The sequence below is a fragment of the Symphalangus syndactylus genome, chromosome X (genome assembly GCF_028878055.3).
Source record: "Symphalangus syndactylus isolate Jambi chromosome X, NHGRI_mSymSyn1-v2.1_pri, whole genome shotgun sequence".
Lineage (NCBI taxonomy): Eukaryota > Metazoa > Chordata > Mammalia > Primates > Hylobatidae > Symphalangus > Symphalangus syndactylus.
The window spans coordinates 133,358,512-133,381,181 of record NC_072447.2 but is presented as its reverse complement, the minus strand read 5'-3'; the positions used below and the strand labels follow the sequence as shown (position 1 = coordinate 133,381,181).

Below are 22,670 nucleotides of genomic sequence, written 5' to 3'. Positions count from 1 at the left end.
GCTAAAAAATTCCTAGGTTAAAAAAAAAATCAAATGTGCCCGCCTATTCAATGAAAAATTGTCTTACTCTTGGGGAAGAGCTTGGGACAATGATCAGATTCCATCATCTGCTTGCAACCAAGCCCATGCAATTAGTAGAAAATGTTGGATACTGGCCAGGTGCAGTGGATCACGCCTGTAATCCCAGCACTTTGGGAGGTCAAGGCGGGCAGATCACCTGAGGTCAGGAGTTCAGTACCAGCCTCAGCAACATGACAAACCCCATATCTACTAAAAGTACAAAAATTAGCTAGGCATGGTGGCATGCACCTGTAATCCCAGCTACTCGGGAGGCTGAGGCAGGAGAATCGCTTGAACCCAGGAGGCGGAGGCTGTGGTGAGTTGAGATCAAGCCACTGTACTCCAGCCTGGGTGACTGAGCGAGACCCTGTTTCAAAAAACAATAAAAATAAAAAATAAAAAATAAACTGAAAATGTTGGGTATAAATGATTCAACAAAGGAGAATTTCTCAGAAATTTTCTGTTTGTCTCCTTGGATTTAAACTTAGAATGGTGGCATAAATAGGCCTAATTAATTCAAGTTGAGAGGTAATATTGCAAAAAGACATAAAGAAAAGCTAGAAGAGAATTTATCAATAAACCCCCTTCCTCTCTGCTCTTATTTTATAAAAAGTAAATAGTAAACCCTCAGAAATGAGAGCATTCTAATCTCAAAGTCGAAAAAAAGAAAAATCCCAAAGGAAAAAAAAAAAGGTAATAAATCAAAATCAACCTTGTAATAGTCTTTTCCTAAAAAATGAAAGCAACAAACATAAAAAGACAGACTAAATGAATCTACATCACATTGAAAAATTACAGATTATATCTTTATTACATTGACTGGTTTTTCCTTGGAGTCAGATTCCTTGCTGTTCCAATACGGCTTTAACCACTTCTTGGTGTCTCAGTTAAGAATGCTTGTCTCAGTTCAGCTTGGAAATTCACCACAGGTGCTTGCTGCTGCTGAGAAGGCCTCGGGTATAACTGACATTCTTGGTTCTCAAGAGGTGGTCCTTTTGCGTTTAACTTGGACTTCCACCTCCGGCACGTGCTGGTCTGTAGTCCGTGTCAGGTGTTAGTGATCCCTCGCTTTCTCCGTCGCGCCACTGACAGCTCCTCGGGCATCAGAGACCTCTAGCGGCCAGCCGCTCTGCTCTGCCAACAAAGATTTAAACACACCACACACACACACACACACACACACACACACACACACACACACACACACACACACAATCCCATTGCCCAGTGAAACACATGTTAATGCAATCTTTCTGGGACTTCTTTTTATGACAATTGTTTCTTCAAATAAAAGTTTTGTTTGTTCCCATGGAATTCTAAACATGCTTTTAAAGGAATAATATTTTAGAAATGTACTTACCTTGAAATATACAATTTTCCAAATAATATGCAGCCGTCAGAAATTATGTTTATGGGAGCTATGTAATAATAATTAATAAACCCTACCATCTATAGACTGCCTACTATATTCCAGAGACTTCACGTACAACAACTCTAATCCTTACAACAACCCTTTGTAGCCTTTAGTATTTGACAGACTAGGTTTCGCTAGCTGTGTGGTCTTGCATAAGTACCCAACCACCCTGTCTTCAAGTTTTCTCACCTGTGAAAACAAGGATCTACCAGACCTATATCTGGACTTACTGAACATTCAAATGAGCTGATTCACATAAGGCACCTGGAACAGAGCTTGACACATCGTAAGCACTCAATACATGTCTATTATCACTCTCAAAAGGGGCATGCCTTAAAATTTAAACATGACAGAATAAAATCAAACCATGACAAGTACCAGAAGAAGATGTAGGTGAATAGTATTATTATAACCCTGGGGTGAGCAAGACCTTTCTAAGCACACTACAAAAGGTAGAGACAGTAAAAGCAAATGATTAATAAAACTGACCACTCAATGAAAAATCACTTCTGAACAGCAGAAAACACCACCAAGTTAGAAGAAAAGCAATAAATTGGAGGGAAAAAAAGGCAGGGCATGGTGGCACACACCTGTAATGCCAGCTACTCGAGAGGAAGGGAAGGAGAATCACTTGAACCCGGGAGGCGGAGGTTCTAGTGAGCTAAGATCACACCACTGCACTCCAGCCTGGGCGACAGAGCAAGACTCTGTTTAAAAAAAAAAAAGTAACATATATTCGATGGACAAAAGGCTATTATCTTTAATATACAGTGAGCTTTACAAGTTAAAAGAAACTTGTAAATTTTTTAAAAAAGAAACTTGTAAAGCTCACAGTACATTAAAGGGGAGGGGAGGGCAGTGAGAGATGAGATCAGGGAAGTACCAGGGGTGGGGAGATCAGATGGGGCTCTGTGTATCATGCTGAGGACTTTGGATTCTAAGTGTACAAACACTCAAAGGTATTTTCCTTTAAAAATAGGCAAAGAACATAAACAGCAGAGCAGGACCGTTTGATGTGGCCATTTTATCCACAGGGACATTTTGATAAGCCCTGCTGACACGGCTATCCCTAACCTCCAGTCCAGTAGACTTTTCACTTTCTACTTTATTCCTTTCTGCATCATTTAAATTTTCTTCTATAAATGTGTGACTTGTCATCAGGGAAAAAGAAAGAAAGAAAAAACTTATCAGACAAGGTTAGCCTCTAAGAGGAAACCAAATCATCTTTATAAAATAAATTTTATGGTATTAAATATAATATTTGAAACTTAAGTCCTGAAAGAAAACTTAAGAATTTAATTGAGCATTTCCTCTACAGCCTAGAGCTGAAAATAAAATATCTTACTGTGTTCCAAATACCCTCCTTATTCCCCTCCACCTACTGTCTATCTATATCTAATTCATTCATTCATTAGGCTCTTACTGAGCCCCAATTTTGTGCCAGGCATGGTGCTAGGCCTCAGGACCTCCCAGCGAACCAGAAACAGTCCCTGCCCCCATGGTGCAGACAGTCTCATTGGGAGTTGGAGGAGGAGCAGGTAAAAAAATAATTAAATATTCAGGTTAACGATATATTGTCAGGTGTGAGGAAAGTGCGCAGAGAATGGCAGGGGCAGCTGTTTTAGCTACAGTGGCCAGGAGGCCTCCAATGGAGTGATCTTTGAGCAGAGGCATGCAGGAGATGAGGGGACAGTAATGAGGATTTATAAGAACACTCCGGGCAAAGACCTGAAGCAGGCGGGGGCCTGGTGTGTGTTCGCCAGCATGGCTGGAGCAGAGCCATGAAGGGGGAGGGCAGTGGGAGATGAAGGCAGGGAGTTCCCGGAGGGTGGGGAGATCAGGTGGGGCTCTGTGTATCATGCTAAGGACTTTGGATTCTGTTCCAAGAGCTGGAAAGGTTGACGTGATCGGGGGAAAGCAAGCCCACACAAAGCAGAGGTGTCTAGTCTTTATATTTTTAAATGAAAAAAAGAGTAACTTCCATTAAAACAAGTGACTCCTGGTTTTGTGCAATAGTAGACCAAATGGTGCCCAATCCCTAACCATCCCTTACTCCCACATCTAACCTGTACCTCAGAGTGGCAGTGGTTAGCAATAGAGAATTCTTCTGTTTGGTTGTTGTGAAGAAGGAGTTAACACAGTATGTTTGGTGGCTTACTCCTTGCATGTCTCCAAGCCACCCCTTGGGAATGTAGCCTTCAGCATGTTCTTTAGGTCACTGATGGATTGACTATTTTGTTCTGTACACCTGGAGTAATGCACCATGCCACAGCACCTTGTTAGGGTTGCTTTGCCCAAACATCAAGATTGATGTATGTGAATCTGGTTTCATTGTTGGGGTCCTGACCACAATCAGTGGCACAATCTCGGTTCACTGCAACCTCTGCCTCCTGGGCTCAACTGATTCTCCTGCCTCAGCCTCCCGAGCATCTGGGATTACAGGGACACGCCAACACACCCGGCTAATTTTTGTATTTTTAGGAGAGACAGGGTTTCACCATGTTGGCCGGGCTGGTCTCAAACCCCTGACCTCAAGTGATCTGCCAGCCTCGGCCTCCCAAAGTGCTGGGATTACAGGCATGAGCCACCACACCCAACCTCCTGAGTTTCAATTGCCATGGCCAGTTGCGCATATATGACTAAGCCTTCCATCAGAGCCTCAGACCTTGAGACTTGAAACAGCCTTCACTGGGCACAGATATTCCACACATGTCCCTGAAGTTCACTGCTACAAGAAATTGAAAGGAGAACTACAAAGTATTGTAAACTAAAAGAAAAATGAAAACGCAACATAATTAAAGCTGTGGGATGCAGCTCAAGCAGTACTCAGAAGAGTATTCAAATCACTAAATCCCTATATTAGAAACACTGAAAGCCCTCCAATCAATGACCTCAGCTTTGCTCTTAAGAAACAAACAAAAAACAACAAACAAACAAAAATAACAAATTTAACTCAAAGTAAGCAGAAGAAAGGAAATAATAATGGTAAGGGGAAAAAAATCAATAAAATAGGAAATAGGAAAAAACAGAGACAAATCAATTAAATCAAAAGTTGGCTCTTTGAAAAGACCAATAAAATGTAAAAATCTGTATCCAGACTGATCAAGAGAAAGAAAGAAGATGCAAATTACCAATATCAGAAATAAGAAAGGAGATATCACCATGGATCCTCCAGACATCAAAAGGATAATAAGGGAATATTATAAACAATAAACAAAAAAGAAAAAATAGATAATTAAACTTTATCAATTTTTTTAAATGGACCTCAAAGGACACTACCAAGAAAGTGAAAAAACAACTCACAAAATGGGAGGGAATATTTGCAAATTATATATCTGATAATGGTTTAGTATCTCGAATACATAAAGAACTCTTAAAGGACCCACCTCTCAATACTGCCAAATTGGGGATTAAATTTCAACATCAGTTTTGGGGAGGACAAATATTCAAACCACAGAAACAACTGTATGCCAATAAATTTGACGATGTTGGTGAAATTGACAAATGTACACATTTCTTAAAATACAAAAAGTGCCAAAGTTCATTCAAGAATAAATCAATAATCACAATAGTCAAATATTAATTTGTAGTTTAAAAACCTTTTCACAAAGAAAACTTTGGTCCCAGACTTCACTGGCAAATTTTCCCAAACATTTAATGAAGAAATAATTATAATTCTATATGAAATCTTCCAGAAAATAGAAGAGAATAGAATACTTCCCAAATCATTCTACAAGGTCAGAATACCCTGACACCAAAATCAGATAAAGACATTACAAGAAAGAAAACTACTAATACCGTTCAAAAAGACTCAAAAATTCTTAAAATTTTAGCAAATTGAATCTAACACTATATAAAAAGGATGATTTATCATAACTACATGGGGGTTTATTGAAGAATATAAAGTAGATTTAACAATCAAAAATAAATCACTGTAATTCACTATATGAATAAAAGAATAAATAAAAAACATAATCATTTTTACAAACACAGAGAAAACATTTCACAAAAATGCATCATTCATTCCTGATTAAATCACTAAGCAAACTAAGAATAGAATACCCTAAAGAAAGGTAACTACAAAAGACCTGTAGCTAACATGACACTTTCTGATGAGAGACTGAGTGCTTTTCTCCTAACATCAGTAATATGGCAAGGCTATCCATTCACCCCGCTTCTATTCAGCATGATACTGAATAGAAGAAATTCTAGTCAATGAAATAAGGCAAGAAAAAAAGGCATTCAGATTGGAAAGGGAAAACAATAAACTCTCATTATTCATGGATAACATGTTGTCCAAACAGAAAATCTTCTAGAATGTTGTATAAATAACCTACAACTAATAAGTGGGCTTAGTAAGGTCACAGAATATAAAGTCAATACACAAGAATCAATTGTACTTTTATATATTAGCCGTGAATAACTGGACATTTTAAATTTTAAAAATATTTAAAACAGCATCAGACACATAGAATATTTAGGGATAAATGTGATGCAAAATGTGCAAGATCTGCACATTGAAAACTATAAAAGATTACTAAGAGAAATTAAAGAAAACTTAAATAGGAAGATACACTATACTTATGGTTTGGAAGACTCAATAGTATGAAAATGTCAATTCTCCTCAAACTGATCAATAGATTCAACACAATACCAACCAAAATCCCAGGAAACTTCCCTATAAAACTCACAAGCGGATTCTAAAATTCTTAATTGATATGCAAAGGATCTGAAATACAAAAAAAAAATTTTGAAAAAGAATGACAAAGTTAAAAGAATTACACTACTTGATTCAAGATTTATTATAAAGGTAATCAAGACAGAGTAGCATTGACAGAAGGAGAAATACATAGATCAATGGAGTAGGATAAAGGGTCCAGAAACTGACCCACAAATATGGTCAACTTATTTTCAACTGAGATGACAAGGCAATTCAATGAGAGAAAAAACATTTTCAACAAATAATGCTGTCAAAATTCAATAACCTTGTCAGGCACATTGATGTACACCTGTAGTCCCAGCTACTTGGGAGGCTGAGGTGGGAGGATTGCTCAGGAATTTGAGGCCAGCCTGGGCAACATAGAGAGACCCTTATCTCTAAAAAAATAAATAAATACAAAAAATTTTGAATAATCTCATGCAAAAAAACACAACTTACACCCGTATTTTATGCCATATAAAAAATAAAATCTCAATGAATCACAGACCTAAAGGTTGAGTTTAAAAACTATTTCTTGAGACTGTTATGTAGCAAACTAAATTCCTAACTGATATAGAAGAATTCCATGGTGTAAAAAACATATGAAGAAGTATATTCCTTTTGTAAATTTTTTTTTTTTTTTTTGAGACGGAGTCTCGCTCTGTCGCCCAGGCTGGAGTGCAGTGGTGCAGTCTCGGCTCACTGCAAGCTCCTCCTCCCGGGTTCACGCCATTCTCACGCCTCAGCCTCTCCGAGTAGCTGGGACTACAGGCGCCCGCCACCATGCCAGGCTAATTTTTTGTATTTTTAGTAGAGACGGGATTTCACCGTGGTCTCGATCTCCTGACCTCGTGATCCTCCCACCTCGGCCTCCCAAAGTGCTGGGATTACAAGCGTGAGCCACCGCGCCCGGCGTAAATGTTTATAATTTGCAATAACTTATTAAAACTCAGAAATCCAACAACAAATAAATTTAATTTTGTTTAACCCAGTAATACACAAATATATTTGTCCATGAAGCTCTTTATTAGCATATTAGTAATAGTTTATGAAACACAATTTGAAAACCATGATCTTGTTCAAGACTTTTGCTCTAAATATGAGAAATCTAATGCCTAGAAAGAGTAATTCACTTGAGAGAAATGGGAGATGTTTCCAACCATAAATCCTCTGCTTTTTGTATTACACAATAGATTATCATTTTCAGTGGCATGGAATATGCCTTGAAGGTTTCATAAGCAAGTGTTGCTTCTACTTGTGTGCCTCTACTACCTCTTGGGCCATCCCTATTATAGCGCTAATCATCCTATAGTACAATAATCTGTCTTTTTCATGAGACTGAGCACTCCTTCTGCCCAGGGAATGATAATGGATCATTTTTCTTTTGCTCAGTTAGTGCCAGTGACTACAATATAGTGGAATTTCAGTAAATGTTTCACGAATAAAATATAAGGGTGGAGAGGATTTCCATACGAACAGCTGATATGGTTTGGCTGTGTCTCCACCCAAATTTCATCTTGAATTGTAGTTCCCATAATCCCCATGTGTCATGGGAGGGACCTGGTGGGAGGTAATTGAATCATGGGGGCAGTTACCCCCATGCTGCTGTTCTCATGATAGTGAGTGAGTTCTCACAAGATCTAACGGTTTTATAAGGGGCTTTCCCCGCTTTTGCTCAGCACTTCTCTTTGCTGCCACCATGTGAAGAAGAATGTGTTTCCTTCCCCTTCTGTCATGATTGTAAGTTTCCTGAGGCTTCCCCAGCCATGCTAAATTGTGAATAAACTAAACCTCTTTCCTTTATAATTTACCCAGTCTCAGGTATATCTTTATTAGCAGCGTGAGACCGTTATTAGCAGCATGAGAGCGGACTAATACAACAGCCCAAGAACAAGAGTACAGACATCCAAAAGTTAGAGTACAAGACTCCAAGTTAGGAAGAGACGAAACATTATCTAAGGGAGGAAGTCATGGTTGGTGGGAAATTAAAAATAATATATGCACGACAAGGAAACAGGAAAGTAAACACAATGAGATATAGCATTATCATCAGTGCAGAAAGATTTTTGGTTCAAGACAACTGGTATATGATTGCATAATCACTAAATAATTGCCTATACTACACACCAAGAATATGCTGTGTTTCATGCAAAAAAAATCAGCACATTATTACATATTAACCACTTTAAAATCATTATTGCAGTTAGACAGCACTGGATATATATAGGTTTAAGTATCAGTTCAATATGTTGAGAGAAATAATTTCAAGCTTGATATTCTCAAAATAAAAATGTTAGAATATATGAAAACAAAAGTACATTACAAAAGAAGCTAACTTTTTAAAATTTATTTATTTTTTCTATAGTAGGTTCAAGTTCAAGAAGAAGCTAACCATTATATATCACGCTAAACTCTTGACTTATTTAGGTCTCATAACTACCCTGTCAGGTACATTTCTCCTCAACCTCCCACCTTTTAAACAGATTTCAGGAAATGAAGCATCCTCTCTCTAACAATCTGCATTCAGTCTCAAGAATCTAGGTTGCCCCAATTTTCCCCTAATAATTTCCAAATCTCAAGATTTTTTAATGCAGTGAACTTTTCCAATGACTCCAATTTTACAAATAGAGTTTAATTTTCCTGATGTACAGAACCTCTTGTTGAACATAAAAATGATAACACGGAGGCTGAGGCAGTAACAGGAATTGCATGAGCCCAGGAGTTCAAGGCTACAATGAGCTATGATTGTGACACTGCACTCCAGCCTGGGCAACAGAGCAAGACCTCATCTCTAAAAAATGACAACAGGTCCACCATCTTGTTCAGGAAAGACACACTCTAGAAATTCAAAACAGGTACCACTTCAAGGGAAAACCTAAGACTTGTAAGAGTTCCCAGCATGGTTTTGAATCAACATTGATTTGTAACTTTTCACAGAACTGTAACCGAGTCCAAACTCATTTTGTTCACCACACGACAGCTCATACGCCAAGAGACAAGAAGTTAGAGCAAGAACAGTGACTTTATTTTGAAGACCCAGCAAACGGAGAAGATTGCAGACCAATGTTCTTGTTCTTGTTCTTGTTCTTTTCTTTTCTTTTCTTTTCTTTTTTTTTTTTTTGAGACAGAGTCTCAGTCTGTCACCCAGGCTGGAGTGCAGTGGCATGATCTCGGCTCACTGCATCCACCTCCCGGGTTCAAGCAATTCTCCTGCCTCAGCCTCCCAAGTAGCTGGGATTACATGCACCCGCCACCACGCCCAGCAAATTTTTGTATTTTTAGTAGAGAGAGAGTTTCACCATGTTCGCCAGCCTGGTCTCGAACTCCTGACCTCAGGTGATCCACCCGCCTTGGCCTCTCAAAGTTCTGAGATAACAGGCATGAGCCACCGCACCCGGCCACATACACCCTTTTCAATGAGGAAATATTATTCCCACCAGTGTATTTCCTATAATATCTCTGTCCACTTGGGACTAGAAGGAACAATATGATGGAAAAATTAGTTTAATAACAATCAAACCCTTCAGGTAATCACACACCAATCACAGTTGAACTCTCATTATTCTCCTCGAACAGCTGGAAAGAATTTCCCACTTCTGGGGGTTCCTGGCAGAAAATTTGTTTACATTTACTCTTTTAACATTGGTAGATATAAGGATTTCCCTAAACCTCGCTGGTATTCTTGTTTATTTTTATTAAGGTGAAATTCACCTAACACACAATTCACCATTTACGAGGGTTCAATTCAGCGGCATCTACTACTTTCACAATGCTGTGCAACCACCACCTCAAATCCTTTCATCATCAAAGAATAACACTATGTATCTAGTAAGTAATAAGACAATGAGGAGACAACTCACAGAATGGGAGAAAATATTTGAAAATGATATATCTCATGTGGTTCTAGTATTCAGAATATAGAAATAATGTCCCCAACTCAACAACAAAAAGATAAAAAGCCTAGTTTAAAAATGGACAAAAGACTTGAACAGATACTACTGCAAAAAGGATATCAAATTTCCTATAAACACACGAAAAGATGGTCAACATCATTGTAATGCAAATCAAAACCACATGAAATGCCACTTCACAGCTACTATTATGGCTATTCAGAAAAAAAGGAGAAAATAACAAGTGTTGGGGAGAATGTAAAGAAATTGGAACCCTTTGCATTACTGGTGGGGACGTAAAACAGTGTAGCTGCTGCGGAAAACAGCTTGGCAGTTTCTCAAGTCAAATGTATAATTACCACATGATCTACCAATTTCATTTCTGGATATTTACCCAAAAGTATTGGTAGCAGGGACTCAAACAGGTATTTTTATACCCATAGTTATAACAGTGGTTATTCACAATAACCAAAAGGTGGAAGCAATCTAAGTACCCATTGATAGATTAATGGATCAACAAAATGTGGCACAATGAAATATTACTTGGCTTTAAAAAGGAATGGAACAGGCCAGGTGTGGTGGCTCACGCCTGTAATCCCAGCAGTTTGGGAGGCTGAGGTGGGCAGATCACCTGAGGTCAGGATTTCGAGACCAGCCTGGCCAACATAGTGAAACCCCGTCTCTACTAAAAATTAAAAAAATTAGCCGGGCAGGGTAGTGGGCGCCTGTAATCCCAGCTACTCGGGGATTTGAGGCAGGAGAATCACTTGAACCCAGGAGAAGGAGGTTGCAGTGAGCCAAGATCGCACCATTGCACTCCGGCCTGAGCGACAAGAGCAAAACTCCGTCAGAAGAAAAAGAAAAAAATAATGAAATACTGATACATACTATAGCATAGATGAACCTTGAAAACATTATGCTAAGTGAAATAAGCCAGACACAAAAAGGCAAATACTGTATGATTCCACTTATATGAGGTATCCTTTATAAACAAATGTATATATAGGGGAAGTATAATAGAGGTTACTAGGTGCTGGAGGACAAGGGTAATGGGGAGCTCAATAGTTACACTTTCTGTTTGGGGAGATGAAAAAGTTATGAAATCAATAATAGTGATGGTTATACTACAGTGGGAATGCATTTAATACCACTCAATTGTAACCTTAAAATTGTTAAGATGTAAAATTTGCAATTTTTATATTACACATATTTTGCCACAAGTTGTTTTTTAAAAATAATGTAATATACAAAAACCATTGCACTGTACTCTTAAATGGATGATTTGTATTGTTTGTGAATTATAGTTCAATAAGGCTGTTTAAAAATCCATTACCACCCCAAAAAAAAGTAGCATCAAAAAGGATAAAAATATTAGAGAACGTATTTAACCAAGAAAAACTCATACACTGGAAAATACAAGCTATTCTTGAACAAAATTTTAGAAGACCTAAATAAGTGGAAAAACAATCTAGTTTCATGAACCTGAAAGCCAATATTTTTGAGGTGGCAGTTCTCCCCTAATTGATCTGCAATTTGAATGCATGACCTACCAAAATACGTTTTTTTGCAGAAATAGACAAGTCTGCCTTTTTTGCAAAAATAAAGTCTATCCTAAAATTCGCGTGTAATTCCAAAAATCCTCGAATAGCCAAAACAATTTTGGAAAAGAACAATGGGGAAGAACCCACACTACTGAATTAAACAACTTACTGCAAAGCTGCAGAAATCAAAACAGTGTAGATCTGTCATAAAAAAGAAATATACAGCAATGGAATAGAATAAGAATCTAGAGATAAACCTATAAATTTATGGGCTATTGATTTTCAGCAAAGGTGCTACACTGATTCAATGGGAAACAATAGTGTTTTCAACAAATAGTTCTGTGACAACTGGATATTCATGTGAAAAATAATGTATTTGGTCTCTATCCGTATCATACCATAGACAAAAAAAAAATCACTCAAAATGGATCAAAGACCTAAATACAGCCTAAAGCTATGAAACTGTAGAAGAAAACACATACTAAATCTTTATGACCTTGAATTAGGCAATGGTTTCTTAATTATGATACCAAAAGTACAAGTATGAAAATAAAAAGTAGATGAATTGGGCTTCATTAAAATTAACAATGTTTGTACCTCGAAGGACACTATCAAGAAAGTTGACCAGACAATCCACAGAAAAGGAGAAAATATTTGCAAATAATATAACTCATAAGAAGGTGGTATCCAGAATATATAAAGGATTCTCTCACAACAGCCCACTTTAAAAATAGACAAAGAACTTGAACAGACATTTTTCCAAAGATACACAAAATAAATATGCAAATTAAAAGATAGGCAATTCGTTAGTTGTTATAGAAACGCTCATCAAAATCATAATGAGATATTACTTCACATCCACTGGAAAGCTACACTTTTTTTAAAGTTAAAAAACAAGTATTAGGAAAAATGCAGACAAACGGAAACCATCATACATAGTGGATGGGAATCTAAAATGGATCAGTCCCTGGGGAAAACAGTTCTGCAGTTCCTCACAAAGCTAAACATGGAGTTACCATACGACCAAACAATCCACTTCTAGGTGTATACCCAAAAGAATTGAAAGCATGCTTACACAATACTTGTCCACAAATTTTCATGAATGTTCAGCATTATTATAATAGCCAAAAGTAGAAAAACCCAAATGTCCATCAACTGATGAATTCTAAACAAAATGAGATATATCCATACAATGGAATACTGTATAGCCTAAAAAAGGAATGAAGAATTGACATATACTATCACATAGACAAACACTGAAAGCTTTATGCTAGGTAAAGAAGTCACACACGGCCAGGTGCGGTGGCTCACGCCCGTAATCCCAGCACTTTGGGAGGCCGAGGCAGGCAGATCATTTGAGGTCGGGAGTTCAAGACCAGCCTGACCAACATGGAGAAACCCCATCTCTACTAAAAATACAAAATTAGCCGGGCATGGTGGCCGGGCGTGGTGGCGCATGCCTGTAATCCCAGCTACTCAGGAGGCTAAGGCAGGAGAATCGCTTGAATCCAGGAGGCAGAGGTTGTGGTGAGCCAAGATCGCGCCATTGCACTCTAGCCTGGGCAACAAGAGCGAAACTCCGTCTCAAAAAAAAAAAAAGCAGAAGTCACACACAAAGACAACTTATTCTATGAGTCCCTTTATATGCAGAAAAGGCAAATTTAACAGACAGCAAGTAGACTAGTGGGTGATTATGATTAAAGGTTATGTAGGATAGAAAAATGATGACAGAAGACTACAGGATTTCTGACTGAGGCAATGAAAATATGTCATAATCAACTGTGGTGATGGTGCACATATCTGTGAATATACTAAAAACCATTGAATTGCACAGTTTAAACGGGTGACTTTTCAAACAAAGCTATTTGAAAAACAGTTGTATTCCTATATACTAGCATAAAATAACCAAAAGCAAAACTAAGAAAAGAATTGCATTTCAAACAGAATCAAAGCTAATAAAACACTTAGGAATAAATTTCACCAAGGTATTGTGAAACTTGTAAACTAAAAACTACAATATGTTGAAATAAATTAAAGAAGATATAAATGGAGCACCATCCCAGTTTCATGGGCTAGAGAATGTAATATTATTAAGATGGGAAACTCCCCAAATTGATTTACAGATAGAATACAAGACCTTTCAAATCTGCCTTTTCTCCCCAACATAGATGAACTGATCCTAAAATTCATATGAAACTGAAGAGTACCCTAAAGAGCAAAAACAGTGTTGAGAAAGAACAATGTAAAAGAACACAGCCTTCTTAATTTCAAAATTTATTACAGGCTGGGCATAGTAGCTCACGCCTGTAATCCCAGCACTTTGGGAGGCCAAGGTGGGCAGATCACTTGAGGCCAGGAGTTCAAGACCAGCCTGGCCAGTATAGCAAAACCACGCCTCTACTCAAAAAAAAAAAAAAAGACAAAAAAACAAACAAACAAAAATTAGCCAGACGTGGTGGTGCACGCCTGTGATCACAGCTACTCAGGAAGCTGAGGCATGAGTATTGCTTGAACCCAGGAGGCGGAAGTTGCAGTGAGCTGAGATTGCGTCACTATACTCCAGCCCAGGCGACAGAGCAAGACTCCATCTAAAAAAAAAAAAAAAAAAAAAACACTGGGCACAGTGGCTCACACCTGTAATCCCAGCACTTTGGGCGGCCGAGACGGGTGGATCACAAGGACAGGCGTTCAAGACCAGCCTGGCCAAGATGGTGAAACCCCATCTCTTCTAAAAATACAAAGAATTAGCTAGGCGTGGTGGCAGGTGCCTGTAATCCCAGCTACTTGGGAGGCTGAGGCAGGAGAATCGCTTGAACTTGGAGGGCCGAAGCTGCAGTGAGCTGAGATTGCACCACTGCACTCCAGCCTGAGTGACAGAGTGAGACTCCATCTCAAAAAAAAAAAAAACTTATTACAAAGCATAGGATAGAAACATAGAGAAGTGGAATACAATGAGAGTCCAGATATAAACCCACACATCTATGGTCAATTGATTTTTTTTTTTGAGATGGAGTCTTGCTCTCTTGCCCAGGCTGGAGTGCAATGGTGCAATCTCAGCTCACTGCAACCTCCACCTCCCTGGTTCATGCAATTCTCCTGCCTCAGCCTCCTGGGTAGCTCGGATTACAGGCGTGTACCACCACGCCCAGCTAGTTTCTGTATTTTCAGTAGAGACGGGTTTCACTAAGTTGCCCAGGCTGGTCTTGAATTCCTGACCTCAAGTGCTCTGCCTGCTTCAGCCTCCCAAAGTGCTGGGATTACAGGTGTGAGCCACCACACCCGGCCTATGGCCAATTGATTTTTGATGAGGGTGTCATAACCACTCAATGAGGAAAAAAAAAGTCTTTTCAACAAATGGCTCTGGTATTCAAAAGCAAAAGGAGAATTTTGTCCCCTACCTCATAACATAATCAAAAATTAACATAAAGAGGATTCAATATCTAACTATAAGACTTAAAACTCTAGAAATCTTAAAAGGAAATGTAGATGTAAATCATCGTGACCTTGGATAAGGCAATGGTTTGGCGCGACCTTGGCTCACTGGAGCCTCTGCCTCCCGCCTCAGCCTCCCGAGTAGCTGGGATTACAGGCATCTGCCAACATGCCCGGCTAACTTTTGTATTTTTAATAGAGACGGGGTTTCACCATGTTGACCAGGCTGGTTTTGAACTCCTGGCCTCAAGTGATCTGCCTGCCACCTCGGCCTCCCAAAGTGCTGGGATTACAGGCATGAGCTACTGAAATTTAACCAGGTGTGATGGCAAGTGCCTGTAGTCTCACCTACTCAGGAGGCTGAGGTGGGAGGATGTCTTGAGCCCAGGAGGTGGAGGTTGCATTGAGCCAAGATCGCGCCATTGCACTCCAGCCTGGGTGACAGAGCGAGACTCTGTCTCAAAAAATAAAATAAATAAAATAAAATAAAATAAAATAAAATAAAATAAAATAAAATAAAAGAGTGCTCACTTCGGGAGCACATATATTAAAATTGGAATGATACAGAGAAGATTAGCATGGCCCTTGAGCAAGGATGACACGATAATTTGTGAAGCATTCTGTATTTTGGGGATTTTTGGAGCAGAGACAGGGAATAAGAGCTTGCTCTGTTTTTACTACTATTATTATTTTTTAAAAAATAAAAGTTTTAAAAAGAAAATTCTTAAAAAGGAGCATAAATGTAAATAATTATGATTGTGGATTAGGCAACAATTTCTCAAGTGTGATACCCAATGCTGAAGCAACAAAAGAAAAAAACACATGAATTGGACTTAATTAAAAGTAAAAATATTTGTGCCTCAAAAAATATTATCAACAAAGTAAAAATACAACCCATATAGAGAGAGAAAATGTTTGCAAATTCTAAGTCTCATAAGACTCTACTATGAGAATATACAAAGAAATCTCTCAACTCAAACACAAAAAGAAAAACAGCCCTGTATAAAATGGGTGGAGGGGCCGGGCGCCGTGTCTTATGCCTGTAATCCCAGCACTTTGGGAGGCCAAAGCTGTTGGATCACCTGAGTTCAGGAGTTCAACACCAGCCTGACCAACATGGAGAAACCCTGTCTCTACTAAAAATACAAAATTAGCCGAGTGTGGTGGCACACACCTGTAATCCCAGCTGCTTGAGAGGCTGAGGCAGAAGAATCACTTGAACCCGGGAGGCAGAGGTTGCAGTGAGCCAAGATCGTGCCATTGCACTCTGGCCTGGGCAACAAGAGTGAAACTCCGCCTCAAAAAAAAAAAAAAAAGGGTGGAGGACCCAATTAGACACTATTCCAAAGGACACACAAATGGCAAATAGATACATGAAAATATAATCAACATCATTAGTCAATAGGGAAATGTGAATAGAAACTGCAGTGAGATACCACTTCACACTCACTAGGATAGCTATAATTTAAAAGGAAATAAAACAAGTGTTAGCTAAGATGTGGAAAGTTTTGAGCCATCCTACAATCCTGTGAGGAATATAAAATGGTACAAGTGATGTGGAAAACGTGGCAATTCCTCACAAAGTTAAACATAGATTTACCATGTGACCCAGAAATTCCACTCTTAGGTATATACCCAAGAGAATTAAAAACATGTTTACACAATAACTTATATACTGATGTTCATAGAAGCATTATTTTTTTTTTGAGACAGAGTTTTGCTCTGTTGCCTAGGCTGAAGTGCAGTGGTATTATACAATCACAACTCTCTGTAGCCTCAAACTCCTGGGCTCAAGTGATAACCCCACCTCAGCCTCTGCAGTAGCTGGGACTACAGACACATGCCATTACAGCTGGCTAACTTTTTTTCTTTCTGTCTTTCTTTCTTTTTTTTTCTGTTGTAGAGACAAGGTCTCACTATGTTGCCCAGGCTGGTCTCAAACTCCTAGACTCAAATGATCCTCCCACCTCGGCCTCTCAAACTGCTGAGATTAGAGGCGTGGGTCACCAGCATTATTCTCAATACAGAAAAAGTGGCAACAACCCAAATGTTCATCAATTGATGAATGAATGAACAAAATGAGATATACTCATATAATAGAATATTATACAGCTATAAAAAGGAATGAAGGACTGCTAATGCTACCAACAAGGGTAAACCCTGAAAACAATATGTTAAGTGAAGGAAGCCAGGTACAAAAACCATGCATTTTATGATGTCATTTATAAGGAATGTCTGGAATAAACAAATCTATAGAGATAAGAAATAGATTTGTGATTCATTAGAGTTTTGGAATGGAAGAGGGCAATGATACCTAAAATATATGGGGTTTCTTTTGAAGCAATGGAATGGTGCCATAAAAAACTCTGGTTATGGTGTATATTTGGAACTAAACAAAAGCAATTAAATTTTACAGCTTAAATGTGTCAAATATGCGTATTTGATTTATATGCCAATAAAGCTGTCTTTAAGCCAGTAGCATTTCTATATACTGGCATTGAACAACCTGAAACAAAAATTAAGAAAATAATTTCATTTAACTAAAAATGGAGTAGTGCCTGGGCACGGTAGCTCATGCCTGTAATCCCAGTACTTTGGGAGGCTGAGGCGGGCAGATCACCTGAGGTCAAGAGTTCGAGATCAGCCTGGTCAACATGGTGAGACCCCGTCTCTACCAAATATACAAAAATTATCCGGGGGTAGTGGCGGGTGTCTGTAATTCCAGCTACTCAGGAGGCTGAGGCAGGGTCAACTGCTTGAACTTGGGAGGCGGAGGTTGCAGTGAGCTGAGATTGCATCACTGCACTCCAGCCTAGGTAACAGAGCAACACGCAACACTCCATCTAAAAAAAAAAAAAAAAAAAAAAAGGATACCATTAACCAAGGAAGTACAAGGCTTGTACATAGAAAGGTGCAAATATTTTTTTAAAGTAAAGAAGACCCACATAAGGAGAAACACATTGTGGTTTCTTCTTGGGACTAGAAGAATTAATATTAAGAGGGCCCCTCCCTCCCTTCCTTCCTTCCTCCCTCCCTCCCTCCCTCCTTCCTTCCTTTCTTTCTTTTTCTTCCCTCTGTGGCTCAGGCTGGAGTACACTCGGCTGGCTGCAGACTCCCTGCGTCCGGCTCCCATGATTCTCCTGCCCTCGCTGCCTGGGATTGCCGGCGCGCGCCACCACCCTTCCCTGGTTTTTCTCCTTTGGCTGGAGGCGCGGTTTCGCCATGTCGGCCAGGCCACTCTCCAGCTCCGGACCTCGAGTGGTCTGCCCGCCTCGGCCTCCCGAGGTGCTGGGGGACTGCAGACGGAGGCTCGCTCACTCGGTGCTCGGTGTTGCCCGAGCTGGAGTGCGGTGGCGTGGTCTTGGCTCGCTGCAGCCTCCGCCTCCCAGCCGCCTGCCTTGGCCTCCCAGGGTGCTGGGATTGCAGCCTCTGCCCGGCCGCCGCCCCGTCTGGGAGGTGGGGAGCATCTCTGCCTGGCATCCCATCGTCTGGGTTATGAGGAGCTCCTCTGCCCGGCCGCCCCGTCTGGGAGGTGAGGAGGGCCTCTGCCCAGCCGCCACCAGGTCTAGGAAGTGAGGAAGGTCTCTGCCTGGCCGCCCATCGTCTGGGATGTGAGGAGCGCCTCTGCCCGGCCGCCCATCGTCTGGGATGTCAGGAGCGACTCTGCCCGGCCGCCACCCCGTCTGGGAAGTGAGGAGCGCCTCTGCCCGGCCGCCCCGTCTGGGAAGTGAGGAGCGCCTCTGCCCGGCCGCCCCGTCTGGGAAGTGAGGAGCCCCTCTGCCCGGCCGCCCCGTCTGGGAAGTGAGGAGCGCCTCTGCCCGGCCGCCCCGTCCGGGAAGTGAGGAGCCCCTCTGCCCGGCCGCCCCGTCCGGGAAGTGAGGAGCCCCTCTGCCCGGCCGCCACCCCGTCTAGGAAGTGAGGAGCGTCTCTGCCCAGCCGCCCCGTCTGGGAAGTGAGAAGCACCTCTGCCTGGCCGCCCCGTCTGGGATGTGGGGAGCACCTCTGCCCGGCCGCCCCGTCTGAGAGGTCTACCACAGAGGCCAGAAGCAATGTGGGGGCTGGACGTGGTGGCTCATGCCTGTAGTCCCAGTACTCTGGGAGGCCAAGGCGGGTTGATCACTTGAGGCTAGGAGTTCGAGACCAGCCTGGCCAACATGGTGAAACATGAAAAATACAACTGACAAACCAACCAACCAACCAAGCAACAACAAAACAGGTCTACCCTGGAGTCATACTCTAATTTTTTCTATTTTCCTCCCTTTCTGATCCTTTATCCCACTTTCTTTTTCTTCCTCTTCCTTCTCCTTCTTCTTTGTCAAATAGAGGATTGAGTTATTATCATTGATCCATACAAAGTCCCTCTCTCATTTATTTTCTTTAATTCCCACCCCCCATTTCTATTCCCCGTCTTCCCATGTGCAACCTTCCTAATATGTTTGATATGTATCTTTTTGTTTGTATGTACTTTTAGAAAATGTTTATTGTTTTGTGTGCAAAAAAAATTTAAAAAAAAGATGGCAATATTCCAAAATATGTCTACATATTGAATGCAAGGTCTATAAAAATATCACCAGCCTTTTTGCAGAAATGGGTGAGCTGATCCTAAAATTTACATGGAATTGTGAAGATCACTGAACAGCCAAAAATCTCAAAAAAAAGAAACAATGTATGAGGATACACTTTCTAATTTTAAAGTGTACCTGAAAGCTGCAATAATCAAAACACTGTGGTCCTGACATAAGGATAAAAAAATAAACAGACTGGTGGGATACAATGATTGTCCAAGAATAAACCCATACATATATAGTCAAATACTTTTTGATGGATGAGGTTTCCATGAAAATTTAATCTGGGCCGGGCACAGCTCACACCTGTAATCCCAGCACTTTGTGGGGCTGAGGTGGGTGGATCGCCTGGGGTCAGGATTTCGAGACCAGCCTGACCAACATAGTGAAACTCCATCTCTACTAAATACAAACAATTAGCCGGGTATGATGGCGCGTGCCTGTAATCCCAGTTACTCAGGAGGCTGAGGCAGGAAAATCACTTGAACCCAGGAGGTGGAGGTTGCAGTGAGCCAAGATTGCACCATTGTATTCTAGCCTGGGCAAAGAGTGAAATTCCATCTCAAAAAAAGAGAAAAGAAAATTTAATCTGGAAAATATAGTCTCCTTAACAAATGGTGTTAAGACAACTGGATAAATACATGCAAAAGAATGACATGGTCCCTACCTCAGACTACATACAGAAATTAACTCAAAATAGATCAAAGAGTTAAATGTAAGGCCTGAAAATATGGAAATCTTCGAAGGAAACATGGTGTAAATCTTCATGATCTTGGTTTAGCCAATAGTTTCTTCAATATAACAAAATCACAAGGAACAAAAGAAAAACTAGATGATTAGCATTCTTCAAAAGAAAAAACTCTAGGCCTCAAAGACAATATCAAGAAAGGGAAATACCAAAAGTAGGAAAGGAGAAGGAGGAGAGGCAGCCTCCCTGGCCAGGATTGGCTGGGAGCCAGGAGTGACTTCCCAATGCAGGGAAGGGGTAAGAGTCTACCAGCGACCCACATCCCCAACATGGAACCATGCAATCCTGGCCACAGAAATCCTTGTCCCTCCCAACCTCTGAAACTAACATAGGAAGCTACTGGGAGACTGTGGGTCAGAATTGTTCCAGGGAGGGAGATCACACTGGGTCCCATACGCTTGCTGAGACCTAAGCAGCTACAGTCAGGCACCGTTTTGAAAACTAGTCTCTGGCAACTGCATGTGGTTATGGTAGTATATCTGCAACTAGGCAAAAACAATATAATTTTACAGTTTAAATGCGTCAAATGTGTGTATATTTGGTTTAGATGCCAATACAACTGGTTTTTTTTTCTTTTTTTTTAAATTATACTTTAAGTTCTAGGGTACATGTGCACAATGTGCAGGTTTGTTACATAGGTATACATGTGCCATGTTGGTTTGCTGCACCCATGAACTCGTCATTTACATTAGGTATTTCTCCTAATGCTATCCCTCCCCCTGCCTTTGACAAACCTGACAAAAACAAGAAATGGGGAAAGGATTCCCTATTTAATAAATGGTGCTGGGAAAACTGGCTAGCCATATGTAGAAAGCTGAAACTGCATCCCTTCCTTACACCTTGTACAAAAATTAATTCAAGATGGATTAAAGACTTAAATTTAAACCTAAAACCATAAAACCCCTAGAAGAAAACCTAGGCAGTACCTTTTTTTTTTTTTTTTTTTTGACAGATTTCACTCTTGTTGCCCAGCCTGGAATGCAATGGCACGACCTCAGCTCACTACAACCTCCACCTCCTGGGTTCAAGCGATTCTCCTGCCTCAGCCTCCTGCGGAGCTGGGATTACAGGCGCCCGCCACCATGCCTGGCTATTTTCTTGTATTTTTAGTAGAGACCATGTTGGCTGGGCTGGTCTTGAACTCCTGACCTCGGGTGATCCGCCTGCGTCAGCCCCACAAAGTTGCTGGGATTATAGGCATGAGCCACCGCACCCAGCCCAAAGCTGTTTTTTTTTTAAGCCAGTAATATTTCTATATACTGGCATTGAACAACCTGAAACAAAAATTAAGAAAATAATAAGTCCTGGAAACACCGGGACTGAGGTGTTATGGAAACTTGGGCTATCACTGCTGAGATGTAGCAGTGAGCTGGAAGCACTACTGCAGCCAGGGTTAGGAAGTGACCAATACCTGGGCAGCAGCAGCTGGTGCTGGAATCTAAGACAGGGATATAAGCAGGACATGAGTTGCTGCTGGGATTGGTCTCAAGCTGACATTGGGCTCCTACAGCCAGGGATAGGGGAATGGGGGAGGGGTTAAGCCCCACAGGGACTTGGGTGTGAAGGAAATACATATTCCCTATTCCTCAGCCCAGGCTATGACCACTAAGGGAGGCCCCATCCTCTCCAGTAGCAGAGCCTCTGCATAGCTGCTACCACCCCTCACTCAAGCACTACAGATGGGGCCTGAGGAACTTCCTGCCCCTGCCCTCCATGGCTGATGCCTACTCTCACCACTGGGGGACCTGAGCACAACCTTCTCAGCCCAGGTTCTCCTTCAATTCCCACAAGACAAAGGACATAGCCTGGGGTCCCAGGAATTGCTAAACTCAATCCAACACCTTGGACACCCGAGCACTCCTCCTGGGTGCCTGACGTTGGGTTTAAACTCCCAGCTGCTACCACCTCAGCTGGCACCTACCTGCAGGCACTACCACCTGCGGGCCTGGAGACTGTCCTACCAAGCCAATTGCAGCCATCACCAATATCAATGCACCCACTTTGTGACCCAGAGAATCATTTCACCATTGCTATTCGTATTGCCCAAGCCACACCAGCTGCCCAGAAACCTGAGAACTCGCCAACCTGCCCAGTCCACTGCTTCCAGTACTGGCATCTGATCAAGCCATCCTAAGGCAAAAGAATAGACCTGCCAGTAACTGCCAACAAAGGTTCCAGTGCACTCTGCCCTGCAGCCCAAAGATAGGTTCACTCAGCCCGCTACCGCCACCACTGGGCCCTGAAGACTGGCCCGCCTGCCATCTCAGTCCCCAGGACAACTTCATCACAGCCTCCACTAATAATCACACCCTTACCCACCA

General features: G+C 41.1%; 1 non-coding gene and 1 pseudogene across 1 annotated transcript; one reads left to right on the top strand and one right to left on the bottom strand.

The window, feature by feature from the left end:
- Positions 1 to 924: 924 nt before the first annotated feature.
- On the bottom strand, positions 925 to 22,328 carry LOC129475402 (SNRPN upstream reading frame protein-like; annotated as a pseudogene).
- On the top strand, positions 15,560 to 15,666 carry LOC129476507 (U6 spliceosomal RNA). Its single transcript, XR_008654948.1, has one exon. It is a non-coding gene; the product is annotated as a U6 spliceosomal RNA (small nuclear RNA).
- Positions 22,329 to 22,670: the final 342 nt, after the last annotated feature.